This window comes from Callionymus lyra, chromosome 1, assembly GCF_982586985.1.
Source record: "Callionymus lyra chromosome 1, fCalLyr1.hap1.1, whole genome shotgun sequence".
NCBI lineage: Eukaryota > Metazoa > Chordata > Actinopteri > Syngnathiformes > Callionymidae > Callionymus > Callionymus lyra.
Window position 1 is genome coordinate 12,303,360 of NC_141818.1, and position 25,604 is coordinate 12,328,963.

The window sequence follows — 25,604 nt, forward strand, 5'->3', positions numbered from 1 at the left end:
GTATCCCGTGATTTCATTGGTCAATTTTTAAGGGAAGTTTAAAATCTCTAATCTCAAACAATATAATAATAAATGCACTTAAAATAGGTCAATTTGTGTTTTTAAAAAAACTTTGGTTTCAGTCTAAAAATGTGCTACCATAAAAAAAATTAAAGCTAAAATTATTTTCAATAAAACAAAAAATAACATCAACTTACAGGAGCATTTTTGTAATTGAATAGAGAGAGATCCTGCACCCTTGTGTCTGTTATTCAACGATTTTTCATATATAGATGAAGGTTCTACCAAGATTTGAACTCAGATTGCTGGATTCAAAGTCCAGAGTGATAACCATTACACCATAGAACCTGATTGACAGATAGAAACATAGGTAAGACTCATGATATATATGATTCACTCAAAATGATTCATGATTTGATTTAAAAAACTGCTTCAAAACATTTTTTATTTTTTGGGTTAGAAATAAATGACTTCATTAAAAAATAATTTCAATTTACAGAAAGTGTTTTAACACCTTTTTCTTTTGAAATTGAAGCAACATTTCTGGTTTGATCACTGGAGTCCAGAGTTCTAACTGTTACACCTCCAACCATCAGCTGTTATGTTTCCTGACTCAGTGGTTTTTCCTGGCGAGGGTTAGTTGGTCACATTCCTTCATAGAGTGGGGGGCACAAGCTGCACAAAACAAAGAACTGACACAAGGCACAAAAAAATAAATGTATCAATAAATGTGTTTAGTAAATACACTGCTTTTTAAGTCTTATTGTGATTTTATTTCTTAAAGTTGATTGAAGTATTTTCTATCTTGATAACCAGTATATTGTTACAGTAAAGAAGCAAAGGTTCCACCGAGATTATTTATTATTTATCTTGGAATTCAGAGTCCAGATTGAAAACCATGAAACCCTGGAACAACTAAAAACCTCCTAATTGAGATTTAAAAACCTGCTGAGCTGGTACATCAACATCTTCATAGATCTAGTTTTGGATCTACAGGCCGAGATCTGGACAAAAGCTCACATTTCTTGACGTGGATCTGAGTTAGTTTGTCAAGTAATTTCATAAATAAATGAAGGTTCTACCGAGATTTGAACTCGGATCGCTGGATTCAGAGTCCAGAGTGATAACCATTACACCATAGAACCTGTTGATGACATATTGGGAGTGTATCAAGTAACTTTCATAAAACAAATTGGACTTTAGACTTTCTTTTATTGTCATTGCACAGAAAACACAGCAGTGAAACTGGCAACGAAATGTCGTTGCTTGGCAAACGCTAAAAACACAGCAGAATGAATGTACATACAAAAACAAAGCAGAATGAATGTATATATAAAAAGTATAAATATAAATATTAATAAGTTAAAAATAAAAGATTTGGGCAGTACAGAGAGGATGTGGTCCTTAACCACCCGTTCGAAGTACTTCATGATGGTCCTTGTTAGTGCAATCGGACGAAAGTCATTAAGGCACGTGATGGTTGGTTTCTTGGGCACTGGGATGATCGAGGCAGACTTAAAGCATGCAGGGACAATATCCTGGATCAGTGACGTGTTGTAGGTGTCAGTGACGTGTTATAGATGTCAGTGACGTGTTGTAGATGTCAGTGACGTGTTATAGATGTCAGTGACGTGTTGTAGATGTCAGTGACGTGTTGTAGATGTCAGTGACGTGTTATAGATGTCAGTGACGTGTTGTAGATGTCAGTGACGTGTTGTAGATGTCAGTGACGTGTTGTAGATGTCAGTGACGTGTTATAGATGTCAGTGACGTGTTGTAGATGTCAGTGACGTGTTGTAGATGTCAGTGACGTGTTGTAGATGACAGGGACGTGTTGTAGATGTCAGTGACGTGTTGTAGATGTCAGTGACGTGTTGTAGATGACAGGGACGTGTTGTAGATGTCAGTGACGTGTTGTAGATGTCAGTGACGTGTTATAGATGTCAGTGACGTGTTGTAGATGTCAGTGACGTGTTGTAGATGTCAGTGACGTGTTGTAGATGTCAGTGACGTGTTATAGATGTCAGTGACGTGTTGTAGATGTCAGTGACGTGTTATAGATGTCAGTGACGTGTTGTAGATGTCAGTGACGTGTTGTAGATGTCAGTGACGTGTTGTAGATGTCAGTGACGTGTTGTAGATGTCAGTGACTTGTTGTAGATGTCAGTGACTTGTTGTAGATGTCAGTGACGTGTTATAGATGTCAGTGACGTGTTATAGATGTCAGTGACGTGTTATAGATGTCAGTTACGTGTTGTAGATGTCAGTGACGTGTTGTAGATGTCAGTGACGTGTTGTAGATGTCAGTTACGTGTTGTAGATGTCAGTGACATGTTGTAGATGTCAGTGACGTGTTGTAGATGTCAGTGACTTGTTGTAGATGTCAGTGACTTGTTGTAGATGTCAGTGACGTGTTATAGATGTCAGTGACGTGTTATAGATGTCAGTGACGTGTTGTAGATGTCAGTGACGTGTTGTAGATGTCAGTGACGTGTTGTAGATGTCAGTGACTTGTTGTAGATGTCAGTGACTTGTTGTAGATGTCAGTGACGTGTTATAGATGTCAGTGACGTGTTATAGATGTCAGTGACGTGTTATAGATGTCAGTTACGTGTTGTAGATGTCAGTGACGTGTTGTAGATGTCAGTGACGTGTTGTAGATGTCAGTGACGTGTTGTAGATGTCAGTGACGTGTTGTAGATGTCAGTGACTTGTTGTAGATGTCAGTGACGTGTTGTAGATGTCAGTGACGTGTTGTAGATGTCTGTGAGGACGCAGGCCAGTTGGTCTGCGCTTTCCTTGATCAGCCGTCCTGGGATGTTATCAGGGCCTGAAGCTTCCCGTGCATTAACTTTCCTCAGGACTCTCTGTACAGCAGTGGTTTCGAGGGTCTGTTCGTCTGGGTGGCTTTCCTCGCAGGGTTGTTGTTCATAGATTCAAATCTACCAAAAAAACTGTTGAGCTCATTGAGGAAGCTGATGTCATCTTAGAAGAGTGGAGGTGTGGCATTGTTATCAGTGATGGTTTTGATGACCTGTCACAGTTGTCTGCTGGGGTCATTGAAGAAACCTTGGATCTTCTAAATGTATGGGTTTTTTTCTAGCCTGATGACCTGGTGACAAATGAAGGTTCTACCGAGATTTGAACTCAGATCGCTGGATTCAAAGTCCAGAGTGATAACCATTACACCATAGAACCTGATTGATCAACTTAGGGCCCACTTTTAAGTGTCAAAAACCTATACGGCCCACCTGCGACCCCATAAATACGAAGGTTTTATAATGCGTTCTCAGAGCATTTTTTTTCATTGAAGATGGAACATAAAGGACTGAAATCAATAAAGAGAAACATATTGGAAGCTCCACAGTCACTAACACAGCGTCTGTAACATGTTGCAACACAACATACTCAAAGTAAAAACAATATAATGAAAAAAAGATTATTATGTGTATTTTTATTTTTATATAATTACATCCATCCTCCCACAAAGGAAAGGAAACGATTTTGCGGCCCACCTGGAATACATTCGGCCACAGATTGGGAATCACTGATGTAGAGGAACGTAGGTATGAGTCACATGACATCTTTTGTATCGCATGATCTCATTGATTAACTTTATTAATTCCAAATTCATCCATTATTCAGCTCAGCTTCTATGGTGTAATGGTTATCACTCTGGACTCTGAATCCAGCGATCCGAGTTCAAGTCTCAGTAGGACCTTCTTCAGTCAGGAAACGTATAACAGCTCATGGTTGGAGGTGTAACAGTTAGAACTCTGGACTCCAGTGACCAAACCAGAAATGTTACTTTAATTTAAAAAGAAAAAAGGTGTCAAAACACTGTTTGCAATTGAAATTATTTTTTAATAAAGTCATTTATTTTTAATCAAAACAACTTTTGGATTAAAACATTTTTGTTGAAGCACTTTTTAAAATCAAATCATGAATCATTTTGAGTGAATCACATCTGTCATGTGACTCTTACCTGTGTATCTCTACATCACTCAGGTTCTATGGTGTAATGGTTAGCACTCTGGACTCTGAATCCAGCGATCTGAGTTCAAATCTCGGTAGAACCTTCATTTATTTTATGAAACTTCCATCACAAACTAACAAACTCAGAAAGACTCAAGGATGGAGGATCTCTATTCAATTACACAAATCTTGCTGCGAAGAAAGCTTCATATGCATCTTATATTGTGTTGATTGTAAGTTGAAAAATTAAACAAAGGATATTTACACAACACACATGATGTGACCCTAACATGAAAATATTATTTTAATCAAATTATACAGTTTGGATTAAAAGAAACACACAAATGCACCTTATTTTAAGTGCATTTGTTGGTTTATTGTTTGGACTTGATTTTGAACTGAAAAGTTGACCAATGACGTCACGTGATACAAGAAGATGTCATGTGACTCGTACACTTCCAACATGTCAAGTGTATTTATTATTATGTAATTTAAGATTAGAGATTTCAAACTTCCCCTAAAAATTGACCAATAATCTCACGTGATGAGCTGCACCTACGTTTCTGTCATGTCGATCAGGTTCTATGGTGTTATGGTTAGCACTCTGGACTTTGAATCCAGTGATCTGAGTTCAAATCTCGGTAGAACCTTCTTTTATTTATCAAAACTTACTTGATGAACTAACCAAATCAGAAAAGACTCAATGATGGAGGATCTCTCTCTATTCAATTACAAAAGTTACAGTTTCATAAATAAATGAAGGTTCTTCTAAGATTTGACCTAAGGATCACAGGATTCAAAGTCCTGAGTGCTAACCATTACACCATAGAACCTGATAGCACAGCAGTCACGTGGGTATGAGTCACATGACATCTGTAATATAAATATTAATAAGTTAAAAATAAAAGATTTGGGCAGTACAGAGAGATTGTGGTCCTTAACCACCCGTTCGAAGTACTTCATGATGGTCCTTGCTAGTGCAATCGGATGAAAGTCATTAAGGCACGTGATGGTTGGTTTCTTGGGCACTGGGATGATCGAGGCAGACTTAAAGCATGCAGGGACAATATCCTGGATCAGTGACGTGTTGTAGATGTCAGTGACGTGTTATAGATGTCAGTGACGTGTTGTAGATGTCAGTGACGTGTTGTAGATGTCAGTGACGTGTTGTAGATGTCAGTGACGTGTTGTAGATGTCAGTGACATGGTGTAGATGTCAGTGAAATGTTGTAGATGTCAGTGACGTGTTGTAGATGTCAGTGACGTGTAGTAGATGTCAGTGACATGTTGTAGATGTCAGTGACATGTTGTAGATGTCAGTGAAATGTTGTAGATGTCAGTGACGTGTTGTAGATGTCAGTGACGTGTTGTAGATGTCAGTGACGTGTTGTAGATGTCAGTGACGTGTTGTAGATGTCAGTGACGTGTTGTAGATGTCAGTGACGTGTTGTAGATGTCAGTGACATGGTGTAGATGTCAGTGAAATGTTGTAGATGTCAGTGACGTGTTGTAGATGTCAGTGACGTGTAGTAGATGTCAGTGACATGTTGTAGATGTCAGTGACATGTTGTAGATGTCAGTGACGTGTTGTAGATGTCAGTGACGTGTTATAGATGTCAGTGACATGTTGTAGATGTCAGTGACGTGTTGTAGATGTCAGTGACGTGTTGTAGATGTCAGTGACGTGTTGTAGATGTCAGTGACATGTTGTAGATGTCAGTGACGTGTTGTAGATGTCAGTGACATGTTGTAGATGTCAGTGACGTGTTGTAGATGTCAGTGACGTGTTATAGATGTCAGAGACATGTTGTAGATGTCAGTGACGTGTTGTAGATGTCAGTGACGTGTTGTAGATGTCAGTGACGTGTTGTAGATGTCAGTGACGTGTTGTAGATGTCAGTGACGTGTTATAGATGTCAGTGACGTGTTGTAGATGTCAGTGACGTGTTGTAGATGTCAGTGACGTGTTGTAGATGTCAGTGACGTGTTGTAGATGTCAGTTACGTGTTGTAGATGTCAGTTACGTGTTGTAGATGTCAGTGACGTGTTATAGATGTCAGTTACGTGTTATAGATGTCAGTGACGTGTTATAGATGTCAGTTACGTGTTGTAGATGTCAGTGACGTGTTGTAGATGTCAGTTACGTGTTGTAGATGTCAGTGACGTGTTATAGATGTCAGTTACGTGTTGTAGATGTCAGTTACGTGTTGTAGATGTCAGTGACGTGTTATAGATGTCAGTTACGTGTTGTAGATGTCAGTGACGTGTTGTAGATGTCAGTGACGTGTTGTAGATGTCAGTGACGTGTTGTAGATGTCAGTGACGTGTTGTAGATGTCAGTGACTTGTTGTAGATGTCAGTGAGGCCACAGGCCAGTTGGTCTGTGCTTTCCTTGATCAGCCGTCCTGGGACGTTATCAGGGCCTGAAGCTTTCCGTGCATTAACTTTCCTCAGGACTCTCTGTACAGCAGTGGTTTCGAGGGTCTGTTCGTCTGGGTGGCTTTCCTCGCAGGGTTGTTGTTCATAGCTTCAAATCTACCAAAAAAACTGTTGAGCTCATTGAGGAAGCTGATGTCATCTTAGAAGGGTGGAGGTGTGGCATTGTAATCAGTGATGGTCTTGATGACCTGTCACAGTTGCCTGCTGGGGTCATTGAAGAAACCTTGGATCTTCTAAATGTATGGTTTTTTTTCTAGCCTGATGACCTGGTGACAAATAAAGGTTCTACCGAGATTTGAACTCGGATCGCTGGATTCAAAGTCCAGAGTGCTAACCATTACACCAGATGGCGCCGACAGGACGGCGACTTTAACAGCAGCTCCGAGTGTTTTTTGGGTTTTATTACTTTTTTCCGAGGTTTGCCTCTGTCTTTTCAAACTTTTCTTTTCATCATACTGTCTCTTTAAGACTCGCGGACAGTTTTCTATAAAAATTGGAAACTTTCAGTGAAAAAGGAAAGTTTTTCATCGCTTTTTCTGGTGCGCAACGGGCGTCCTGCGCGCGTAATGGCCATCGTCTACAGTCGGGATCAGCTGCTGGCGCTGCGTTTCTCCGCGGTGCGGCCGGAGGAGCGACCCATCATCCCCCGGGATATTATGAAGCGGAGACGGGGACGCCGCGCCGGAGTTAAACGCCGGGAGCTGAGGAGAGCTTATCGACCGGCGCTGCCGTCCGTCGTCATGGGCAACGTGAGATCTCTGCCAAACAAGATGGACGAACTCGCGGCGGCGACCAGGTTCGACCCGGAATATCGACGGTGCAGCATGCTGATGCTCACGGAGACGTGGCTGAACCAGAACCACACGGACGCGATTGCTGCGCTGGATGGATTCTGCTTATTACGCGCGGACCGGACGGAGATGAGCGGGAAGAGAAAGGGCGGAGGACTGGCAGTGTTCGTCAACGAGAAGTGGTGCCTTCCCAGGCACGTTACTTTAAAGGTTCAACACTGCTGTCCTGACATTGAACTTTTGGCGCTGAGTCTGAGACCTTTCTACTTGCCACGGGAGTTTTCACATGTTGTCGCGGTGCTTGTGTACATTCCTCCGTCGGCGAGCGCGGAGGCAGCATGTGACGTCATCACTGGAGTAGTGAACGGGTTACAGACTCAGAGCCCTCAGGCCCTCTTTATCATCTCCGGTGATTTCAATCACGCATCTCTTTCTTCCTGTCTGCCCAAATTCACGCAGTACGTCACTTGTGCCACCAGAGACAATAACACACTGGACCTTTTCTATGCGAACACTAGAGACGCTTATTTATCATCCCCCCTTCCTCCTTTGGGACGAGCTGACCACTGTCTGGTCCATCTCCTACCTGTTTACAAGCCACTTGTGAGCAGGCAACCAGCAGTGACTCGCTCAGTCAAGAAGTGGTCTGAAGAAGCTGAGGAAGCTCTGCAGGTCTGCTTTGAGACCACGGACTGGAGCATCTTCAGTGAGTCCCACAAGGAGGATATTGACGGACTAACTTCATGTGTCACGGACTACATAAACTTCTGTGTGGAGAGCATTGTACCAACAAGAACTGTACGATGCTTCTCCAACAACAAACCCTGGATCAATCCTGATATAAAGGCTCTCCTAAAGGAGAAGAAGAGAGTCTTTAGGTCAGGAAACAAAGAGGATCTGATGGCAGTCCAGAGGGAGCTGAGAAGAAAGATCAGGGAGGGAAAGGGGAGGTACAGGAGGAGGATGGAAGAGAGTCTGGCCAACAACAACACCAGAGATGTCTGGAGAGGTTTGAAATCCATATCCGGACATCAGACCGGGCTCTCTGTAGCGGCGGGGGATAAAAATTGGGCCGACAACTTAAACAGTTATTTTTCAAGGTTTGAGGTGTCGGCTCCCCCCCCTGCTCAACCATTCACACCTCTACACTTACCTTCTCCTCTCCCCCGAGCTTGTATTGTTTCAGCCCCCCCGCTGACTCCGCAGGGGACAATGCCCCCCCACCCCAGCCTGTCCCTCACACCTCTCCAGGTGAGAAATCAGCTTAGGAGAACCAAGACAACAAAGGCCCCTGGACCAGACGGCATCGGTGGCAAAGTACTCAGGACGTGCTCTGACCAGTTAAGTGAAATTGTTGGACTTCTGTTCAACATGAGCTTGACCCTGGGAAGAGTTCCACTACTGTGGAAGACGTCCTGTGTGGTACCGGTGCCGAAGACTCAGCACCCTAAGGATCCCAGCTGCTACAGACCTGTGGCCTTGACATCCCACCTTATGAAGGCTCTGGAGCGGCTGGTCCTTAGTTACCTGAGTCCTCTGGTGCGCTCCTCCATGGATCCGTTGCAGTTTGCCTACCAACCTGACATCGGCGTGGAGGACGCCATCATCTTCCTTCTCCACCGAGCACTTTCTCATCTGGAGTTGCCTGGAAGCACTGTGAGGATCCTTTTCCTGGATCTAAGCAGTGCTTTCAATACCATCAGGTCAAACATCCTGAGGGACAAGCTGGAGCTGTCTGGAGCGGACACTCACCTCACGGACTGGATTGTGGACTACCTCACCAACCGTCCACAGTTCGTGAGGACCCGGGATGGTGTTTCGAGGACTGTACTGTGCAGTGTAGGGGTCCCCCAGGGAACAGTGTTAGCACCGTTCCTCTTTTCACTGTACACTGCAGACTTCCAACACCTGTCTCCCACCAGTCACCTGCAGAAGTTCTCGGACGACTCCGCCATCGTCGGCCTCATTAGGGACGGGGATGACGGGCCGTACCGGGGACTTGTCCAGGACTTTGTTGACTGGTGCCTGGAAAACCACCTTCAGATCAACTCCAGCAAAACTAAGGAGTTGATCGTGGATTTCCGGCGGTGTCCCTCCATCTCCCCCTCACCACTGAACATCCAGGGACAGGACATTGAGATTGTCACGACTTACAAGTTCCTGGGTGTTCACCTCAACAACCGCTTGGACTGGGTGGATAACACTGCTGCTGTCTATAAAAAAGGGCGGAGTAGAATCTACCTGCTCCGGAGGTTGAGGTCGTTTGGTGTCCGGGGGCCACTCCTGAAGTCATTCTATGACTCAGTAGTGGCCTCTGCCATCTTCAACGGTGTGGTCTGCTGGGGGAGCAGCATGACAGCAAAGGATAGGGCTAAACTGGACAGCCTTATTAAGAAGGCCAGTTACGTCCTAGGGCGCCCCCTGGATCCTGTGGAGGAAGTGACTGGAGGGAGGATGCGGAGCAAGCTGGGCTCCATGAGGAGGAACTTGTCTCACCCTCTCCAGCACACACTGAGGGCATTGAGGAGCTCCATCAGTGATAGGATGCTCCATCCCCGGTGTGTGAGGGAGAGGTACCGCAGGTCTTTCCTCCCTGCTGCCATCAGACTCCACAATAAGAACTCAGCAAGATAAATATTTAACAGCACCTTTTCTTCTTGTTATTTTTGTAAATATGATTGTGTAAATATTATATAGCGCAGATTTATCTTTTATTCCATTTAGATTTTATTTCTCGTTTTTATTTCTGGGTGTTTCATTTCTCTTGCTGCTGTTAAACCGAATTTCCCCTCGCGGGACTAATAAAGGTTTTCTGATTCTGATTCTGATTCTGATTCTGATAGAACCTGATTTATCAACTTAGGGCCCACTTTTAAGTGTCAAAAACCTATACGGCCCACCTCCGACCCCCTAAATACAAAGGCATTATAATGCGTTCTCAGAGCATTTTTTTTCATTGAAGATGGAACATAAAGGACTGAAATCAATAAAGAGAAACATATTGGAAGCTCCACAGTCACTAACACAGCGTCTGTAACATGTTGCAACACAACATACTCAAAGTAAAAACAATATAATGAAAAAAAGATTATTATGTGTATTTTTATTTTTATATAATTACATCCATCCTCCCACAAAGGAAAGGAAACGATTTTGCGGCCCACCTGGAATACATTCGGCCACAGATTGGGAATCACTGATGTAGAGGAACGTAGGTATGAGTCACAAGACATCTTTTGTATCACATGATCTCATTGATTAACTTTATTAAATCCAAATTCATCCATTATTCAGCTCAGCTTCTATGGTGTAATGGTTATCACTCTGGACTCTGAATCCAGCGATCCGAGTTCAAGTCTCGGTAGAACCTTCTTCAGTCAGGAAACATTTGACAGCTCATGGTTGGAGGTGTAACAGTTAGAACTCTGGACTCCAGTGATCAAACCAGAAATGTTGCTTCAATTTAAAAATAAAAAAGGTGTCAAAAGACTTTTTTGAATTGAAATGATTTTTTAATGAAGTCATTTATTTTGAATCAAAACAACTTTTGGATTCAAACATTTTTGTTGAAACACTTTTTTAAATCAAATCATGAATCATTTTGAGTGGATAACATCTGTCATGTGACTCTTACCTGTGTTTCTCTTCGGTGATCAGGTTCTATGGTGTAATGGTTATCACTCTGGACTCTGAATCCAGCGATCAGAGTTCAAATCTCAGTAAAACCTTCATATGTTTTATGAAACTTCCTTCACAAACTAACGAACTCGGAAAAGACTCAAGGATGGAGGATCTCTATTCAATTACACAAATCTTGCTGCGAAGAAAGCTTCATATGCATCTTATATTGTGTTGATTGTAAGTTGAAAAATTAAACATTAAAATGATATTTACACAATACACATGATGTGACCCAAACATGAAAATATTATTGTTATCAAATTAAACAGTTTGGATTAAAAGAAACACACAAATGTACCTTTTTTTAAGTGCATTTGTTGGTTTATTGTTTGAACTTGATTTTGAACTGAAAAGTTGACCAATGACGTCACGTGATACAAGAAGATGTCATGTGACTCGTACACTTCCAACATGTCAAGTGTATTTATTATTATGTAATTTAAGATTAGAGATTTCAAACTTCCCCTTAAAATTGACCAATAATCTCACGTGATGAGCTGCACCTACGTTTCAGTCATGTCGATCAGGTTCTATGGTGTAATGGTTAGCACTCTGGACTTTGAATCCAGTGATCCGAGTTCAATTCTCGGTAGAACCTTCTTTTATTCATCAAAACTTACTTGATGAACTAACCAACTCAGAAAACACTCAATGATGGAGGATCTCTCTCTATTCAATTACAAAAGTTACAGTTTCATAAATAAATGAAGTTTCTACTAAGATTTGAACTAAGGATCACAGGATTGAGAGTCCAGAGTGATAACCATTACACCATAGAACCTGTTGATGTAGAGGAATGTAGGTATGGGTCACATGACATCTTCTTGTATCCCGTGATTTCATTGGTCAATTTTTAAGAGAAGTTTAAAATCTCTAATCTCAAACAATATAATAATTAATTCACTTAAAATAGGTCAATTTGTGTTTTAAAAAAACTTTGGTTTCAGTCAAAATATGTGCTACCATAAAAAAAATTCAATCTAAAATTATTTTCAATAAAACAAAATTTCTTCATTCAAAAATAATACTTAAAAAAAAAAAAATTTACAGCAGAAATTTTGCAATTGAACCATACCATAGAACCTGATTGATGTAGAGAAACATAGGTAAGAGTCACATGACAGATGTGATTCACTCAATGATTTGATTCATTGAAGCAACATTTCTGGTTTGGTCACTGGAGTCCAGAGTTCTAACTGTTACACCTCGAACAGTGAGGCGAGGGTTAGTTCGTCACATTCCTTCCTAGAGTGGGGGGCACAAGGTGCACAAAACAAAGAACTGACACAAGACCAAAAAAATAAATGTATCAATAAATGTGTTTAGTAAATACACTGCTTTGTAAGTGTGTTCGTGGTTTCATTTCTTAAAGTTGATTGAAGAATTTTCTATCTTGATAACCAGTATCTGGTTACAGTAAAGAAGCAAAGGATCCACCAACATTATTTATTTTTTATCTTGGAATTCAGAGTCCAGATTGAAAACCATGAAACCCTGGAACAACTAAAAACCTCCTAAGTGACAGTAAAAAAAACTGCTGAGCTGGTACATGAACATCTTCATAGATCTAGTTTTGGTTCTACAGGCCGAGATCCGGACAAAAGCTCACATTTCTTGATGTGGATCTGAGTTAGTTTGTCAAGTAATTTCATAAACAAATGAAGGTTCTACTGAGATTTGAACTCGGATCGCTGGATTCAGAGTCCAGAGTGCTAACCATTACACCATAGAACCCGATAGGATGGCAGTCACGTAGGTATGAGTCACATGACATCTTATTGTATCGCGTGTATTTAATGATTGTGAAAATATTAATTGTTTAAAGTATCATTCACTCACAATTGCATGGCATGACTTCACACTCGCTGTACTACCATCACATCAGCTGACCAGTGGCTGTCAGATATTTGGGGGGAAGTCACCATAGAACCTGTTGATGACATGAGTGTATCAACTTAGTTTCATAAAACAAATTAGACTTTAGACTTTCTTTTATTGTCAGAAAACACAGCAGTGAAACTGGCAACGAAATGTCGTTGCTTGGCAACCGCTAAAAACACAGCAGAATGAATGTATTTATAAAAAGTATAAATATAAATATTAATAAGTTAAAAATAAAAGATTTGGGCAGTACAGAGAGATTGTGGTCCTTAACCACCCGTTCGAAGTACTTCATGATGGTCCTTGTTAGTGCAATCGGACGAAAGTCATTAAGGCACGTGATGGTTGGTTTCTTGGGCACTGGGATGATCGAGGCAGACTTAAAGCATGCAGGGACAATATCCTGGATCAGTGACGTGTTATAGATGTCAGTGACGTGTTATAGATGTCAGTGACGTGTTGTAGATGTCAGTGACGTGTTGTAGATGTCAGTGACGTGTTGTAGATGTCAGTTACGTGTTGTAGATGTCAGTGACATGTTGTAGATGTCAGTGACGTGTTGTAGATGTCAGTGACTTGTTGTAGATGTCAGTGACTTGTTGTAGATGTCAGTGACGTGTTATAGATGTCAGTGACGTGTTATAGATGTCAGTGACGTGTTGTAGATGTCAGTGACGTGTTGTAGATGTCAGTGACGTGTTGTAGATGTCAGTGACTTGTTGTAGATGTCAGTGACTTGTTGTAGATGTCAGTGACGTGTTATAGATGTCAGTGACGTGTTATAGATGTCAGTGACGTGTTATAGATGTCAGTTACGTGTTGTAGATGTCAGTGACGTGTTGTAGATGTCAGTGACGTGTTGTAGATGTCAGTGACGTGTTGTAGATGTCAGTTACGTGTTGTAGATGTCAGTGACGTGTTGTAGATGTCAGTGACGTGTTGTAGATGTCAGTGACTTGTTGTAGATGTCAGTGACGTGTTGTAGATGTCAGTGACGTGTTGTAGATGTCAGTGACTTGTTGTAGATGTCAGTGACGTGTTGTAGATGTCAGTGACTTGTTGTAGATGTCAGTGACGTGTTGTAGATGTCAGTGACGTGTTGTAGATGTCAGTGACGTGTTGTAGATGTCAGTGACTTGTTGTAGATGTCAGTGACGTGTTGTAGATGTCAGTGACTTGTTGTAGATGTCAGTGAAGTGTTGTAGATGTCAGTGACGTGTTGTAGATGTCAGTGACGTGTTGTAGATGTCAGTGACTTGTTGTAGATGTCAGTGACGTGTTGTAGATGTCAGTGACTTGTTGTAGATGTCAGTGAAGTGTTGTAGATGTCAGTGACTTGTTGTAGATGTCAGTGACGTGTTGTAGATGTCAGTGACTTGTTGTAGATGTCAGTGACGTGTTGTAGATGTCAGTGACTTGTTGTAGATGTCAGTGAAGTGTTGTAGATGTCAGTGACGTGTTGTAGATGTCAGTGACGTGTTGTAGATGTCAGTGACTTGTTGTAGATGTCAGTGACGTGTTGTAGATGTCAGTGACGTGTTGTAGATGTCTGTGAGGACGCAGGCCAGTTGGTCTGCGCTTTCCTTGATCAGCCGTCCTGGGATGTTATCAGGGCCTGAAGCTTCCCGTGCATTAACTTTCCTCAGGACTCTCTGTACAGCAGTGGTTTCGAGGGTCTGTTCGTCTGGGTGGCTTTCCTCGCAGGGTTGTTGTTCATAGATTCAAATCTACCAAAAAAACTGTTGAGCTCATTGAGGAAGCTGATGTCATCTTAGAAGAGTGGAGGTGTGGCATTGTTATCAGTGATGGTTTTGATGACCTGTCACAGTTGTCTGCTGGGGTCATTGAAGAAACCTTGGATCTTCTAAATGTATGGGTTTTTTTCTAGCCTGATGACCTGGTGACAAATGAAGGTTCTACCGAGATTTGAACTCAGATCGCTGGATTCAAAGTCCAGAGTGATAACCATTACACCATAGAACCTGATTGATCAACTTAGGGCCCACTTTTAAGTGTCAAAAACCTATACGGCCCACCTGCGACCCCATAAATACGAAGGTTTTATAATGCGTTCTCAGAGCATTTTTTTTCATTGAAGATGGAACATAAAGGACTGAAATCAATAAAGAGAAACATATTGGAAGCTCCACAGTCACTAACACAGCGTCTGTAACATGTTGCAACACAACATACTCAAAGTAAAAACAATATAATGAAAAAAAGATTATTATGTGTATTTTTATTTTTATATAATTACATCCATCCTCCCACAAAGGAAAGGAAACGATTTTGCGGCCCACCTGGAATACATTCGGCCACAGATTGGGAATCACTGATGTAGAGGAACGTAGGTATGAGTCACATGACATCTTTTGTATCGCATGATCTCATTGATTAACTTTATTAATTCCAAATTCATCCATTATTCAGCTCAGCTTCTATGGTGTAATGGTTATCACTCTGGACTCTGAATCCAGCGATCCGAGTTCAAGTCTCAGTAGGACCTTCTTCAGTCAGGAAACGTATAACAGCTCATGGTTGGAGGTGTAACAGTTAGAACTCTGGACTCCAGTGACCAAACCAGAAATGTTACTTTAATTTAAAAAGAAAAAAGGTGTCAAAACACTGTTTGCAATTGAAATTATTTTTTAATAAAGTCATTTATTTTTAATCAAAACAACTTTTGGATTAAAACATTTTTGTTGAAGCACTTTTTAAAATCAAATCATGAATCATTTTGAGTGAATCACATCTGTCATGTGACTCTTACCTGTGTATCTCTACATCACTCAGGTTCTATGGTGTAATGGTTAGCACTCTGGACTCTGAATCCAGCGATCTGAGTTCAAATCTCGGTAGAACCTTCATTTATTTTATGAAACTTCCATCACAAACTAACAAACTCAGAAAGACTCAAGGATGGAGGATCTCTATTCAATTACACAAATCTTGCTGCGAAGAAAGCTTCATATGCATCTTATATTGTGTTGATTGTAAGTTGAAAAATTAAACAAAGGATATTTACACAACACACATGATGTGACCCTAACATGAAAATATTATTTTAATCAAATTATACAGTTTGGATTAAAAGAAACACACAAATGCACCTTATTTTAAGTGCATTTGTTGGTTTATTGTTTGGACTTGATTTTGAACTGAAAAGTTGACCAATGACGTCACGTGATACAAGAAGATGTCATGTGACTCGTACACTTCCAACATGTCAAGTGTATTTATTATTATGTAATTTAAGATTAGAGATTTCAAACTTCCCCTAAAAATTGACCAATAATCTCACGTGATGAGCTGCACCTACGTTTCTGTCATGTCGATCAGGTTCTATGGTGTTATGGTTAGCACTCTGGACTTTGAATCCAGTGATCTGAGTTCAAATCTCGGTAGAACCTTCTTTTATTTATCAAAACTTACTTGATGAACTAACCAAATCAGAAAAGACTCAATGATGGAGGATCTCTCTCTATTCAATTACAAAAGTTACAGTTTCATAAATAAATGAAGGTTCTTCTAAGATTTGACCTAAGGATCACAGGATTCAAAGTCCTGAGTGCTAACCATTACACCATAGAACCTGATAGCACAGCAGTCACGTGGGTATGAGTCACATGACATCTGTAATATAAATATTAATAAGTTAAAAATAAAAGATTTGGGCAGTACAGAGAGATTGTGGTCCTTAACCACCCGTTCGAAGTACTTCATGATGGTCCTTGCTAGTGCAATCGGATGAAAGTCATTAAGGCACGTGATGGTTGGTTTCTTGGGCACTGGGATGATCGAGGCAGACTTAAAGCATGCAGGGACAATATCCTGGATCAGTGACGTGTTGTAGATGTCAGTGACGTGTTATAGATGTCAGTGACGTGTTGTAGATGTCAGTGACGTGTTGTAGATGTCAGTGACGTGTTGTAGATGTCAGTGACGTGTTGTAGATGTCAGTGACATGGTGTAGATGTCAGTGAAATGTTGTAGATGTCAGTGACGTGTTGTAGATGTCAGTGACGTGTAGTAGATGTCAGTGACATGTTGTAGATGTCAGTGACATGTTGTAGATGTCAGTGAAATGTTGTAGATGTCAGTGACGTGTTGTAGATGTCAGTGACGTGTTGTAGATGTCAGTGACGTGTTGTAGATGTCAGTGACGTGTTGTAGATGTCAGTGACGTGTTGTAGATGTCAGTGACGTGTTGTAGATGTCAGTGACATGGTGTAGATGTCAGTGAAATGTTGTAGATGTCAGTGACGTGTTGTAGATGTCAGTGACGTGTAGTAGATGTCAGTGACATGTTGTAGATGTCAGTGACATGTTGTAGATGTCAGTGACGTGTTGTAGATGTCAGTGACGTGTTATAGATGTCAGTGACATGTTGTAGATGTCAGTGACGTGTTGTAGATGTCAGTGACGTGTTGTAGATGTCAGTGACGTGTTGTAGATGTCAGTGACATGTTGTAGATGTCAGTGACGTGTTGTAGATGTCAGTGACATGTTGTAGATGTCAGTGACGTGTTGTAGATGTCAGTGACGTGTTATAGATGTCAGAGACATGTTGTAGATGTCAGTGACGTGTTGTAGATGTCAGTGACGTGTTGTAGATGTCAGTGACGTGTTGTAGATGTCAGTGACGTGTTGTAGATGTCAGTGACGTGTTATAGATGTCAGTGACGTGTTGTAGATGTCAGTGACGTGTTGTAGATGTCAGTGACGTGTTGTAGATGTCAGTGACGTGTTGTAGATGTCAGTTACGTGTTGTAGATGTCAGTTACGTGTTGTAGATGTCAGTGACGTGTTATAGATGTCAGTTACGTGTTATAGATGTCAGTGACGTGTTATAGATGTCAGTTACGTGTTGTAGATGTCAGTGACGTGTTGTAGATGTCAGTTACGTGTTGTAGATGTCAGTGACGTGTTATAGATGTCAGTTACGTGTTGTAGATGTCAGTTACGTGTTGTAGATGTCAGTGACGTGTTATAGATGTCAGTTACGTGTTGTAGATGTCAGTGACGTGTTGTAGATGTCAGTGACGTGTTGTAGATGTCAGTGACGTGTTGTAGATGTCAGTGACGTGTTGTAGATGTCAGTGACTTGTTGTAGATGTCAGTGAGGCCACAGGCCAGTTGGTCTGTGCTTTCCTTGATCAGCCGTCCTGGGACGTTATCAGGGCCTGAAGCTTTCCGTGCATTAACTTTCCTCAGGACTCTCTGTACAGCAGTGGTTTCGAGGGTCTGTTCGTCTGGGTGGCTTTCCTCGCAGGGTTGTTGTTCATAGCTTCAAATCTACCAAAAAAACTGTTGAGCTCATTGAGGAAGCTGATGTCATCTTAGAAGGGTGGAGGTGTGGCATTGTAATCAGTGATGGTCTTGATGACCTGTCACAGTTGCCTGCTGGGGTCATTGAAGAAACCTTGGATCTTCTAAATGTATGGTTTTTTTTCTAGCCTGATGACCTGGTGACAAATAAAGGTTCTACCGAGATTTGAACTCGGATCGCTGGATTCAAAGTCCAGAGTGCTAACCATTACACCAGATGGCGCCGACAGGACGGCGACTTTAACAGCAGCTCCGAGTGTTTTTTGGGTTTTATTACTTTTTTCCGAGGTTTGCCTCTGTCTTTTCAAACTTTTCTTTTCATCATACTGTCTCTTTAAGACTCGCGGACAGTTTTCTATAAAAATTGGAAACTTTCAGTGAAAAAGGAAAGTTTTTCATCGCTTTTTCTGGTGCGCAACGGGCGTCCTGCGCGCGTAATGGCCATCGTCTACAGTCGGGATCAGCTGCTGGCGCTGCGTTTCTCCGCGGTGCGGCCGGAGGAGCGACCCATCATCCCCCGGGATATTATGAAGCGGAGACGGGGACGCCGCGCCGGAGTTAAACGCCGGGAGCTGAGGAGAGCTTATCGACCGGCGCTGCCGTCCGTCGTCATGGGCAACGTGAGATCTCTGCCAAACAAGATGGACGAACTCGCGGCGGCGACCAGGTTCGACCCGGAATATCGACGGTGCAGCATGCTGATGCTCACGGAGACGTGGCTGAACCAGAACCACACGGACGCGATTGCTGCGCTGGATGGATTCTGCTTATTACGCGCGGACCGGACGGAGATGAGCGGGAAGAGAAAGGGCGGAGGACTGGCAGTGTTCGTCAACGAGAAGTGGTGCCTTCCCAGGCACGTTACTTTAAAGGTTCAACACTGCTGTCCTGACATTGAACTTTTGGCGCTGAGTCTGAGACCTTTCTACTTGCCACGGGAGTTTTCACATGTTGTCGCGGTGCTTGTGTACATTCCTCCGTCGGCGAGCGCGGAGGCAGCATGTGACGTCATCACTGGAGTAGTGAACGGGTTACAGACTCAGAGCCCTCAGGCCCTCTTTATCATCTCCGGTGATTTCAATCACGCATCTCTTTCTTCCTGTCTGCCCAAATTCACGCAGTACGTCACTTGTGCCACCAGAGACAATAACACACTGGACCTTTTCTATGCGAACACTAGAGACGCTTATTTATCATCCCCCCTTCCTCCTTTGGGACGAGCTGACCACTGTCTGGTCCATCTCCTACCTGTTTACAAGCCACTTGTGAGCAGGCAACCAGCAGTGACTCGCTCAGTCAAGAAGTGGTCTGAAGAAGCTGAGGAAGCTCTGCAGGTCTGCTTTGAGACCACGGACTGGAGCATCTTCAGTGAGTCCCACAAGGAGGATATTGACGGACTAACTTCATGTGTCACGGACTACATAAACTTCTGTGTGGAGAGCATTGTACCAACAAGAACTGTACGATGCTTCTCCAACAACAAACCCTGGATCAATCCTGATATAAAGGCTCTCCTAAAGGAGAAGAAGAGAGTCTTTAGGTCAGGAAACAAAGAGGATCTGATGGCAGTCCAGAGGGAGCTGAGAAGAAAGATCAGGGAGGGAAAGGGGAGGTACAGGAGGAGGATGGAAGAGAGTCTGGCCAACAACAACACCAGAGATGTCTGGAGAGGTTTGAAATCCATATCCGGACATCAGACCGGGCTCTCTGTAGCGGCGGGGGATAAAAATTGGGCCGACAACTTAAACAGTTATTTTTCAAGGTTTGAGGTGTCGGCTCCCCCCCCTGCTCAACCATTCACACCTCTACACTTACCTTCTCCTCTCCCCCGAGCTTGTATTGTTTCAGCCCCCCCGCTGACTCCGCAGGGGACAATGCCCCCCCACCCCAGCCTGTCCCTCACACCTCTCCAGGTGAGAAATCAGCTTAGGAGAACCAAGACAACAAAGGCCCCTGGACCAGACGGCATCGGTGGCAAAGTACTCAGGACGTGCTCTGACCAGTTAAGTGAAATTGTTGGACTTCTGTTCAACATGAGCTTGACCCTGGGAAGAGTTCCACTACTGTGGAAGACGTCCTGTGTGGTACCGGTGCCGAAGACTCAGCACCCTAAGGATCCCAGCTGCTACAGACCTGTGGCCTTGACATCCCACCTTATGAAGGCTCTGGAGCGGCTGGTCCTTAGTTACCTGAGTCCTCTGGTGCGCTCCTCCATGGATCCGTTGCAGTTTGCCTACCAACCTGACATCGGCGTGGAGGACGCCATCATCTTCCTTCTCCACCGAGCACTTTCTCATCTGGAGTTGCCTGGAAGCACTGTGAGGATCCTTTTCCTGGATCTAAGCAGTGCTTTCAATACCATCAGGTCAAACATCCTGAGGGACAAGCTGGAGCTGTCTGGAGCGGACACTCACCTCACGGACTGGATTGTGGACTACCTCACCAACCGTCCACAGTTCGTGAGGACCCGGGATGGTGTTTCGAGGACTGTACTGTGCAGTGTAGGGGTCCCCCAGGGAACAGTGTTAGCACCGTTCCTCTTTTCACTGTACACTGCAGACTTCCAACACCTGTCTCCCACCAGTCACCTGCAGAAGTTCTCGGACGACTCCGCCATCGTCGGCCTCATTAGGGACGGGGATGACGGGCCGTACCGGGGACTTGTCCAGGACTTTGTTGACTGGTGCCTGGAAAACCACCTTCAGATCAACTCCAGCAAAACTAAGGAGTTGATCGTGGATTTCCGGCGGTGTCCCTCCATCTCCCCCTCACCACTGAACATCCAGGGACAGGACATTGAGATTGTCACGACTTACAAGTTCCTGGGTGTTCACCTCAACAACCGCTTGGACTGGGTGGATAACACTGCTGCTGTCTATAAAAAAGGGCGGAGTAGAATCTACCTGCTCCGGAGGTTGAGGTCGTTTGGTGTCCGGGGGCCACTCCTGAAGTCATTCTATGACTCAGTAGTGGCCTCTGCCATCTTCAACGGTGTGGTCTGCTGGGGGAGCAGCATGACAGCAAAGGATAGGGCTAAACTGGACAGCCTTATTAAGAAGGCCAGTTACGTCCTAGGGCGCCCCCTGGATCCTGTGGAGGAAGTGACTGGAGGGAGGATGCGGAGCAAGCTGGGCTCCATGAGGAGGAACTTGTCTCACCCTCTCCAGCACACACTGAGGGCATTGAGGAGCTCCATCAGTGATAGGATGCTCCATCCCCGGTGTGTGAGGGAGAGGTACCGCAGGTCTTTCCTCCCTGCTGCCATCAGACTCCACAATAAGAACTCAGCAAGATAAATATTTAACAGCACCTTTTCTTCTTGTTATTTTTGTAAATATGATTGTGTAAATATTATATAGCGCAGATTTATCTTTTATTCCATTTAGATTTTATTTCTCGTTTTTATTTCTGGGTGTTTCATTTCTCTTGCTGCTGTTAAACCGAATTTCCCCTCGCGGGACTAATAAAGGTTTTCTGATTCTGATTCTGATTCTGATTCTGATAGAACCTGATTTATCAACTTAGGGCCCACTTTTAAGTGTCAAAAACCTATACGGCCCACCTCCGACCCCCTAAATACAAAGGCATTATAATGCGTTCTCAGAGCATTTTTTTTCATTGAAGATGGAACATAAAGGACTGAAATCAATAAAGAGAAACATATTGGAAGCTCCACAGTCACTAACACAGCGTCTGTAACATGTTGCAACACAACATACTCAAAGTAAAAACAATATAATGAAAAAAAGATTATTATGTGTATTTTTATTTTTATATAATTACATCCATCCTCCCACAAAGGAAAGGAAACGATTTTGCGGCCCACCTGGAATACATTCGGCCACAGATTGGGAATCACTGATGTAGAGGAACGTAGGTATGAGTCACAAGACATCTTTTGTATCACATGATCTCATTGATTAACTTTATTAAATCCAAATTCATCCATTATTCAGCTCAGCTTCTATGGTGTAATGGTTATCACTCTGGACTCTGAATCCAGCGATCCGAGTTCAAGTCTCGGTAGAACCTTCTTCAGTCAGGAAACATTTGACAGCTCATGGTTGGAGGTGTAACAGTTAGAACTCTGGACTCCAGTGATCAAACCAGAAATGTTGCTTCAATTTAAAAATAAAAAAGGTGTCAAAAGACTTTTTTGAATTGAAATGATTTTTTAATGAAGTCATTTATTTTGAATCAAAACAACTTTTGGATTCAAACATTTTTGTTGAAACACTTTTTTAAATCAAATCATGAATCATTTTGAGTGGATAACATCTGTCATGTGACTCTTACCTGTGTTTCTCTTCGGTGATCAGGTTCTATGGTGTAATGGTTATCACTCTGGACTCTGAATCCAGCGATCAGAGTTCAAATCTCAGTAAAACCTTCATATGTTTTATGAAACTTCCTTCACAAACTAACGAACTCGGAAAAGACTCAAGGATGGAGGATCTCTATTCAATTACACAAATCTTGCTGCGAAGAAAGCTTCATATGCATCTTATATTGTGTTGATTGTAAGTTGAAAAATTAAACATTAAAATGATATTTACACAATACACATGATGTGACCCAAACATGAAAATATTATTGTTATCAAATTAAACAGTTTGGATTAAAAGAAACACACAAATGTACCTTTTTTTAAGTGCATTTGTTGGTTTATTGTTTGAACTTGATTTTGAACTGAAAAGTTGACCAATGACGTCACGTGATACAAGAAGATGTCATGTGACTCGTACACTTCCAACATGTCAAGTGTATTTATTATTATGTAATTTAAGATTAGAGATTTCAAACTTCCCCTTAAAATTGACCAATAATCTCACGTGATGAGCTGCACCTACGTTTCAGTCATGTCGATCAGGTTCTATGGTGTAATGGTTAGCACTCTGGACTTTGAATCCAGTGATCCGAGTTCAATTCTCGGTAGAACCTTCTTTTATTCATCAAAACTTACTTGATGAACTAACCAACTCAGAAAACACTCAATGATGGAGGATCTCTCTCTATTCAATTACAAAAGTTACAGTTTCATAAATAAATGAAGTTTCTACTAAGATTTGAACTAAGGATCACAGGATTGAGAGTCCAGAGTGATAACCATTACACCATAGAACCTGTTGATGTAGAGGAATGTAGGTATGGGTCACATGACATCTTCTTGTATCCCGTGATTTCATTGGTCAATTTTTAAGAGAAGTTTAAAATCTCTAATCTCAAACAATATAATAATTAATTCACTTAAAATAGGTCAATTTGTGTTTTAAAAAAACTTTGGTTTCAGTCAAAATATGTGCTACCATAAAAAAAATTCAATCTAAAATTATTTTCAATAAAACAAAATTTCTTCATTCAAAAATAATACTTAAAAAAAAAAAAATTTACAGCAGAAATTTTGCAATTGAACCATACCATAGAACCTGATTGATGTAGAGAAACATAGGTAAGAGTCACATGACAGATGTGATTCACTCAATGATTTGATTCATTGAAGCAACATTTCTGGTTTGGTCACTGGAGTCCAGAGTTCTAACTGTTACACCTCGAACAGTGAGGCGAGGGTTAGTTCGTCACATTCCTTCCTAGAGTGGGGGGCACAAGGTGCACAAAACAAAGAACTGACACAAGACCAAAAAAATAAATGTATCAATAAATGTGTTTAGTAAATACACTGCTTTGTAAGTGTGTTCGTGGTTTCATTTCTTAAAGTTGATTGAAGAATTTTCTATCTTGATAACCAGTATCTGGTTACAGTAAAGAAGCAAAGGATCCACCAACATTATTTATTTTTTATCTTGGAATTCAGAGTCCAGATTGAAAACCATGAAACCCTGGAACAACTAAAAACCTCCTAAGTGACAGTAAAAAAAACTGCTGAGCTGGTACATGAACATCTTCATAGATCTAGTTTTGGTTCTACAGGCCGAGATCCGGACAAAAGCTCACATTTCTTGATGTGGATCTGAGTTAGTTTGTCAAGTAATTTCATAAACAAATGAAGGTTCTACTGAGATTTGAACTCGGATCGCTGGATTCAGAGTCCAGAGTGCTAACCATTACACCATAGAACCCGATAGGATGGCAGTCACGTAGGTATGAGTCACATGACATCTTATTGTATCGCGTGTATTTAATGATTGTGAAAATATTAATTGTTTAAAGTATCATTCACTCACAATTGCATGGCATGACTTCACACTCGCTGTACTACCATCACATCAGCTGACCAGTGGCTGTCAGATATTTGGGGGGAAGTCACCATAGAACCTGTTGATGACATGAGTGTATCAACTTAGTTTCATAAAACAAATTAGACTTTAGACTTTCTTTTATTGTCAGAAAACACAGCAGTGAAACTGGCAACGAAATGTCGTTGCTTGGCAACCGCTAAAAACACAGCAGAATGAATGTATTTATAAAAAGTATAAATATAAATATTAATAAGTTAAAAATAAAAGATTTGGGCAGTACAGAGAGATTGTGGTCCTTAACCACCCGTTCGAAGTACTTCATGATGGTCCTTGTTAGTGCAATCGGACGAAAGTCATTAAGGCACGTGATGGTTGGTTTCTTGGGCACTGGGATGATCGAGGCAGACTTAAAGCATGCAGGGACAATATCCTGGATCAGTGACGTGTTATAGATGTCAGTGACGTGTTATAGATGTCAGTGACGTGTTGTAGATGTCAGTGACGTGTTGTAGATGTCAGTGACGTGTTGTAGATGTCAGTGACGTGTTGTAGATGTCAGTGACGTGTTGTAGATGTCAGTGACGTGTTATAGATGTCAGTGACGTGTTATAGATGTCAGTGACGTGTTGTAGATGTCAGTGACGTGTTATAGATGTCAGTGACGTGTTGTAGATGTCAGTGACGTGTTGTAGATGTCAGTGACGTGTTATAGATGTCAGTGACGTGTTGTAGATGTCAGTGACGTGTTGTAGATGTCAGTGACGTGTTGTAGATGTCAGTGACGTGTTGTAGATGTCAGTGACGTGTTGTAGATGTCAGTGACGTGTTATAGATGTCAGTGACGTGTTGTAGATGTCAGTGACGTGTTATAGATGTCAGTGACGTGTTGTAGATGTCAGTGACGTGTTATAGATGTCAGTGACGTGTTGTAGATGTCAGTGACGTGTTGTAGATGTCAGTGACGTGTTGTAGATGTCAGTGACGTGTTGTAGATGTCAGTGACGTGTTATAGATGTCAGTGACGTGTTGTAGATGTCAGTGACGTGTTGTAGATGTCAGTGACGTGTTGTAGATGTCAGTGACGTGTTATAGATGTCAGTGACGTGTTGTAGATGTCAGTGGCGTGTTGTAGATGTCAGTGACGTGTTGTAGATGTCAGTGACGTGTTGTAGATGTCAGGGACGTGTTGTAGATGTCAGTGACGTGTTATAGATGTCAGTGACGTAGTTGTAGATGTCAGTGACGTGTTGTAGATGTCAGTGACGTGTTGTAGATGTCAGTGACGTGTTGTAGATGTCTGTGAGGCCTGAAG

The 25,604-nt window shown here is 42.1% G+C and overlaps 14 non-coding genes across 14 annotated transcripts; 8 read left to right on the top strand and 6 right to left on the bottom strand.

Annotated features, from left to right (window-relative positions):
• Positions 1-276: 276 nt before the first annotated feature.
• Positions 277-348, bottom strand: trnaq-uug (transfer RNA glutamine (anticodon UUG)). Its single transcript has one exon. It is a non-coding gene; the product is annotated as a tRNA-Gln (tRNA).
• Positions 349-1,073: 725 nt separating this feature from the next.
• trnaq-cug (transfer RNA glutamine (anticodon CUG)) lies at positions 1,074-1,145 on the bottom strand. Its single transcript has one exon. It is a non-coding gene; the product is annotated as a tRNA-Gln (tRNA).
• Positions 1,146-3,126: 1,981 nt separating this feature from the next.
• Positions 3,127-3,198, bottom strand: trnaq-uug (transfer RNA glutamine (anticodon UUG)). Its single transcript has one exon. It is a non-coding gene; the product is annotated as a tRNA-Gln (tRNA).
• An 809-nt stretch (positions 3,199-4,007) lies between these two features.
• On the top strand, positions 4,008-4,079 carry trnaq-cug (transfer RNA glutamine (anticodon CUG)). The gene has a single exon. It is a non-coding gene; the product is annotated as a tRNA-Gln (tRNA).
• A 474-nt stretch (positions 4,080-4,553) lies between these two features.
• trnaq-uug (transfer RNA glutamine (anticodon UUG)) lies at positions 4,554-4,625 on the top strand. Its single transcript has one exon. It is a non-coding gene; the product is annotated as a tRNA-Gln (tRNA).
• Positions 4,626-10,503: 5,878 nt separating this feature from the next.
• trnaq-cug (transfer RNA glutamine (anticodon CUG)) lies at positions 10,504-10,575 on the top strand. The gene has a single exon. It is a non-coding gene; the product is annotated as a tRNA-Gln (tRNA).
• Positions 10,576-11,412: 837 nt separating this feature from the next.
• Positions 11,413-11,484, top strand: trnaq-uug (transfer RNA glutamine (anticodon UUG)). The gene has a single exon. It is a non-coding gene; the product is annotated as a tRNA-Gln (tRNA).
• A 1,064-nt stretch (positions 11,485-12,548) lies between these two features.
• On the bottom strand, positions 12,549-12,620 carry trnaq-cug (transfer RNA glutamine (anticodon CUG)). Its single transcript has one exon. It is a non-coding gene; the product is annotated as a tRNA-Gln (tRNA).
• Positions 12,621-14,678: 2,058 nt separating this feature from the next.
• Positions 14,679-14,750, bottom strand: trnaq-uug (transfer RNA glutamine (anticodon UUG)). Its single transcript has one exon. It is a non-coding gene; the product is annotated as a tRNA-Gln (tRNA).
• Positions 14,751-15,559: 809 nt separating this feature from the next.
• trnaq-cug (transfer RNA glutamine (anticodon CUG)) lies at positions 15,560-15,631 on the top strand. The gene has a single exon. It is a non-coding gene; the product is annotated as a tRNA-Gln (tRNA).
• Positions 15,632-16,105: 474 nt separating this feature from the next.
• On the top strand, positions 16,106-16,177 carry trnaq-uug (transfer RNA glutamine (anticodon UUG)). Its single transcript has one exon. It is a non-coding gene; the product is annotated as a tRNA-Gln (tRNA).
• A 5,878-nt stretch (positions 16,178-22,055) lies between these two features.
• trnaq-cug (transfer RNA glutamine (anticodon CUG)) lies at positions 22,056-22,127 on the top strand. The gene has a single exon. It is a non-coding gene; the product is annotated as a tRNA-Gln (tRNA).
• Positions 22,128-22,964: 837 nt separating this feature from the next.
• trnaq-uug (transfer RNA glutamine (anticodon UUG)) lies at positions 22,965-23,036 on the top strand. The gene has a single exon. It is a non-coding gene; the product is annotated as a tRNA-Gln (tRNA).
• A 1,064-nt stretch (positions 23,037-24,100) lies between these two features.
• trnaq-cug (transfer RNA glutamine (anticodon CUG)) lies at positions 24,101-24,172 on the bottom strand. The gene has a single exon. It is a non-coding gene; the product is annotated as a tRNA-Gln (tRNA).
• Between the last annotated feature and the right edge of the window lie 1,432 nt (positions 24,173-25,604).